Source organism: Chlorocebus sabaeus, chromosome 23, assembly GCF_047675955.1.
Source record: "Chlorocebus sabaeus isolate Y175 chromosome 23, mChlSab1.0.hap1, whole genome shotgun sequence".
In the NCBI taxonomy this organism is placed as follows: domain Eukaryota; kingdom Metazoa; phylum Chordata; class Mammalia; order Primates; family Cercopithecidae; genus Chlorocebus; species Chlorocebus sabaeus.
This window is the reverse complement of record NC_132926.1, coordinates 46,444,046-46,449,446: the sequence shown is the minus strand read 5'-3', so window position 1 is coordinate 46,449,446 and position 5,401 is coordinate 46,444,046. Positions and strand designations below refer to the sequence as shown.

Sequence of the window (5,401 nt, the reverse complement as noted above, 5' to 3'; positions counted from 1 at the left end):
TATTTTTTTTACTGAAAAATACATTTTTTATTTGTAAAATAAAAGAATAAAACCAATCTGATTGTGTTATTAAGAAATTTGTTCTGGAAACTCATTCATAAATTACTGATGCAAATTCTTCACGTCCATTATGCTGTCACCTAAAACAGATTCACTCATTTTCTTGTAAAGAAATGACTGAGTAAATGAGTAAAAGAATAATAAGTAAATTTATAAGCTACAGGTTAACCATCACATATTACAACCAAGTATGACTATGTGATAATAACAGGAGTGGTCACACAGTACTTAAGATTTGGCTGTGTCTTTAAGGTCTTACTCGGAAACTATCATGCCAACCTACTTTTGGGATAATCTTATCAGTAGACACAGTCAATGGATATCTTTTTATCCTGTTTTCTTAAAGTCTGTATGACTAGTCTATAACAGATAGCAATGAGATAGTTCTAGCAATAGATGAAACGAGGGTAACTGTGTTCTAGAAGAAACATTTATCTGTCTTTTGATCCAAATGTCTCTATTAATTCTTGAAGAGGTGCCAGCTCACACCTATCAATTAGATTAAATTCCTGATCAAAGAAAATAAAGTGCTTAAAGGAGGTGTTGAGGTGGGCCTCCTCTTGCAGCTGCATCACAGAATCAAAGTGCTGGTGATAAATATGGCCATAAACCCTGAACAGACGCTTTAGAATAGTCTGTGCCACAGACATAAAGTTCTTGGGAAATGGGACACCAATCTTAGAAGGAAAAAGAGTTTCATCATCAAGCTGATCCTGAACCCAAGTCATCAAATAGTCAATGTATTTTGGTGCAGAACATTTGATTGGCTTTTTAATATTAGTACCATCTGCCCAGTGATATTCATATCTTGGACCTGCAGACATGACTGGACAGCTTGCTTCAGTGCAGAATTCTGTAATAGTTCCATATAACATGTTGATCTGGTTAAAGAAATCCACAGTATTTACAGCAATCCATTCATTGAGATCCTCTCCCTCAGGCAACATAACAGCTTGTCTCAGATTCTCACTTCCTAGAGTTGCTTCTGCATTTTTTAAGAGTTCATACTGATGAGATCCTTCAGGGATATTCTTCTTCAGTTTGAATGTTTTAGAAGAGCAGCTGCTGAAGAGGAAGCTCATCTTTGGTCCTCAGAGGGGAGGCGAGGGGCCTCTGGCCCCCGCCTGGATCAGGATTTGGAGCCGGCGAGAGGGAGTGGACTGTCCTTAGCTCACGGGCAGTGGGCTGCCACTGCTCTGAGCCAGGTTTCTGGCCACTGTGAGCCCTTGCAAACCTCGGCGCCCGCCTTGCCCCCCGAACTTATATATTTAAAAGGGAAGCAGAGGGTAAAAGTTTTGGAAAATTTGCAGCCCACCCATGTGGTAGAGAAGAAAAACCCATTTTCCGGGGAGGAATTCAAGCCAGCTGCATAGTTTGCATAACTGAAGTTTGCATAACTGAAAGGAAAGCAAGTATTAACAGCCAAGACAATGGGAAAAAGTCCCTGAAGGCATTTCAGAGACCTTTGAGGCAGCCCCTCTCATCACAGGCCAAAAGGCTTAGGAGGGAAGAATGGTTTTATGGGTCAGTCACAGGGCCCTGCTGCCATATGCAGCCTTGGGGCACTGCTCCCTGTATCCTAGCTGCTCCAGCTTCAGCCATGGCTCAAAGGGTCCCAGGTACATAGGCTGCTGCTTCAGAAGGTGCAAACCATAAGCCTTGGAGGCTTCTACTTGGTGTTAAGCCTGTGGGTGCACAGAGTGCAAGAGTTGAGGCTTGGGAGCCTCTGCCTAGATTTCTGAAGATGTATGGAAAAGCCTAGATGTCCAGGCAGAAGTCTGTTGCAGGGGCAGAGCCCTCATGGAGTACCTCTACTAAGGCAATGTAGAGGGGAAATGTGGGGTTGGAGCTCCCACACAGAATCTCCACTGGGGGACTACCTAGTGGGGCTGTGAAAGGAGTTTCACCACCCTCCAGACCCCAGAATGGTAGCCACACTGACAGCTTGTACCATGCACCTGGAAAAGTTGCAGACAGTCAATGCCAGCTCTTGAGAGCAGCCATGGGCACTGAGCCCTGCAAAGCCGCAGGAACAGAGCTGCCCAAGGCCTTGGGAACATACCCCTTGCGTCAGGGTAGCTTGGATGTGAGACATGGAGTCAAAGGAGATTATTTTGGAGCTTTAAGATTTAATGACTGCCCTGGTGTGTTTCAAACTTGCATGGGGCCTGTAGTCCCTTTCTTTTAGCTTATTTCTCCCTTTTGGAATGGGAGTATTTACCCAGTGCTTGTACCCCCATTGTATCTTAGAAGCAAATAACTTATTTTTGATTTTACAGGCTCATAGGCAGAAGGGACTTGCCTTGTCTCAGATGAGACTTTGGGCTGTGGAGTTTTGAGTTAATGCTGAAATGAGTCAAGACTTGGAGAACTGTTGAAAAGGGATTATTGTATTTCGCAGTGTGACGAGAACATGAGATTTGGGAGGGGTCAGGGTGGAATGATACAGTTTGGATTTGTGGGAGAATGAACTAATACAATGGTATATTACTTTTTTGATATGCTGTTGGATTTGGTTTGCTAGTATTTTGTTAAGAAATTTTATTTCTGTGTTCTTCAGGGATATGACCTGTAGTTTACCTTTTTTGTTGTGTCTTATCTGGTTTTGGTATCAAGGTATGTTGGCCTCATAGAATGAGTTAGGAAGAATTTCCTCTTTTTTAATTTTTTGGAATAGTTAGAGGATAATTGGTGTTATTTCTTCTTTGAAAATTTGGTAGAATTAATCAGTGAAGCCATCCAATCCTAAACTATTCTTTGTTGGGAGACATTTTTTTATGGATTGAATCTCATTATTCATTACTGGTCTGCTCAGGTTTTCTATTTCTTTCAGATTCAATCTTGGTAGGCTGTATGTGTCAAGGAATTTATCCATTTCCTCTAGGTATTCTAGTTTGTTAATATATAATTGTTCATAATCTCTGATGATCTTTTGTATTTCTGTGATATCAGTTGTAATGTCTCCTTTTTTATTTCAGATTTTGTTTATTGGGGTCTTCTTTTTTCTTCTAGGTTACTGTAGCAAGTGGTATATCAATTTTGTTTATTTGTTTTTAAGAAAATGACTTTTTATTTCATTTATCCTTTGTACTTTTTAGTCTCTATTTTGTTTAGTTCTGCTCTTATCTTTATTATTTCTTCTACTAATTCTGGGTTTGGTTTTATCTTCCATTTTTGGTTCCTTGAGGTTTATCATTAGATTATTTGAAATCTTTCTACTTTTTTGAGGTACTCATTTATTGCTATAAACTTCCTTCTTAGCACTGCTTTTGCTATATCCTGTAGGTTTTAGTATGTTGTATTTTGACTTTCATTTGTTTCAACATTTTTAAAAAAAAAATTTTTATTTAATTTCTTACTTGACCCGATGGTCATTCAGGGGCATGCTGTTTAATTTTAATGTATTTGTACAGTTTTCAAAGTTCCTTTTGTCACTGATTTCCACTGTGGTCTGAAAAGATACTTGATATGATTTTGGTTTAAAAAAAAAGTGTTTTGAGACTTGTTTTGTGCCCTAACATATGATTAATTATCCAGAATGTTCTGTGTGCTGATGAGGAGAATGTTCTTTAAATTTCTCTTAGCTCCATTTGGTCTAATATGCAGTTTAAATTCGATGTTTCTTTGCTTATTTTCTGTCTAGATGATGTGTTTAATGCTTAAAGTGGGATTTGATGCCCAAGTATTATTGTATTAAAGTCTGTCTCTGTCTTTAGATCTAATAATAGTTGCTTCAAATATCTGTGTGCCCCAGTGTTGGGTGGATATATATTTAGAACTGCTATATCCTCTTACTGAGTTAATCCCTTTATCATACAATGACCTTGTTTGTCTATTTTTACTGTTTTTGACTTAAAGTCTGTTTTATCTGATAAAAGTATAGCTATTCCTACTCACTTTTAGTTTCTATTTGCATGGAATATCTTATTCCATTCCCTTATTTTCAGTCTATCTGTGTCCTTATAGGTGAGATGAGTTTTTAGCAGGCAGAAAATAGTTGGATCATTTTTTTTTCTATTTCAGCCAATCTATATCTTTTAAGTGTAAAGGTAATCTGATTACATTCAAGGTTGTTTTTGAAACGTGAGGGCTTATTCCTGTTATTTAAAAAATTGATTTCTGGTTGTTTTGTATGTCCTTTGTTCCTTTCTTTCTCTCTTATTGTTTATCATTGTGGTTTGATGGTGTTCTGTAGTGGTTACATTTAAGTTTTTTCTTTTCCTTGTTTGTATGTTTGCTCTACCAGTGGTTTTTATGTTTTCATGATGGTAGTTATTGTTGTTTCTCCTCTGGGTGCAGGACTCTTTCAAGAATTTCTTGTAGAGCTGGTCCAGTGGTGATGAATTTCCTCAGCATTTGCTTGTCTGGGAAAGACTTAATTTCTCCTTCATTTATGAAGGAAAATTTTTCTGGGTATAGTATACTTGAGTGGTAGTTTCTTTCTTTTAGCACTTTAAATATATTGTATCATTCTCTCCTGACCTGTAAGGTTTCTTCTGAGAAATCTTCTGTTAGTCTGATAGGGGTTCATTTATGGATGACTAGATGCTTTTCTTTTGCTATTTTTAGAATTTCTCTGTCTTTGACTTTCAACAGTTTCACTAAAATATGCCATGGTAAAAACCTTTTTGAATTTTGTTTATTTTAGGGAAATCTGAACTTCCTGTTTCTGGATGACTAAATCTCTGGCTAGACTTGAGATATTTTCATCTTTTGTTTCATTTAACAGGTTTTCTAACTCTTTTGTTTTCTTTTCGCCTTCTGGGACACCAAAAATAAGAATATTTTGTCACTTTATGATGTTTTCTGTGTCACAAAAACTTTGTTCCTCATTCTTTTAAAATTCTTTTTAAAAAATTTTTGTTTGACTGGATTATTTTAAAACACCTTGATATTCTGAGATTCTTTCTTCTGTTTGATCTAATCTAATATCAAAGCTTTCAAATGTATTTTGTATTTCATTTAGTGAATCCTTCAGTTCCAGAATTTCTATTTGGTTCTTTTTTGGATATCTAGCTTTTTGGTAAATTTCTCATTCATGCCTTATTTTTCTGAATTATCTTGTATCTCACTGAACTTCTTTAGTATCATTATTTTGAATTATTTAACTGGAATTTCATAAATTTCTTTTTGATTGGAATCTGTTGGTGGAGAGTTACTGTGTTCTTTTGGCAGTATTGTGTTTCCTTTCTTTTTCATGTTTCTTGTGTCCTTATGTTGATATCTGCAGATATGGTGTCACAGTGTCAGTCACTTCTTCCAATGTTTTGAATTTGCTTTCGTGGGGGACAACTGTTTCCTGAAAATGCATCTATGCTGTTGGTTGGGTAGGGTACTTTGG

General features: G+C 37.0%; 1 pseudogene; it reads right to left on the bottom strand.

Moving 5' to 3' along the window:
* Nucleotides 1–206: 206 nt before the first annotated feature.
* On the bottom strand, nucleotides 207–1,203 carry LOC103244576 (MOB kinase activator 1A pseudogene; annotated as a pseudogene).
* Between the last annotated feature and the right edge of the window lie 4,198 nt (nucleotides 1,204–5,401).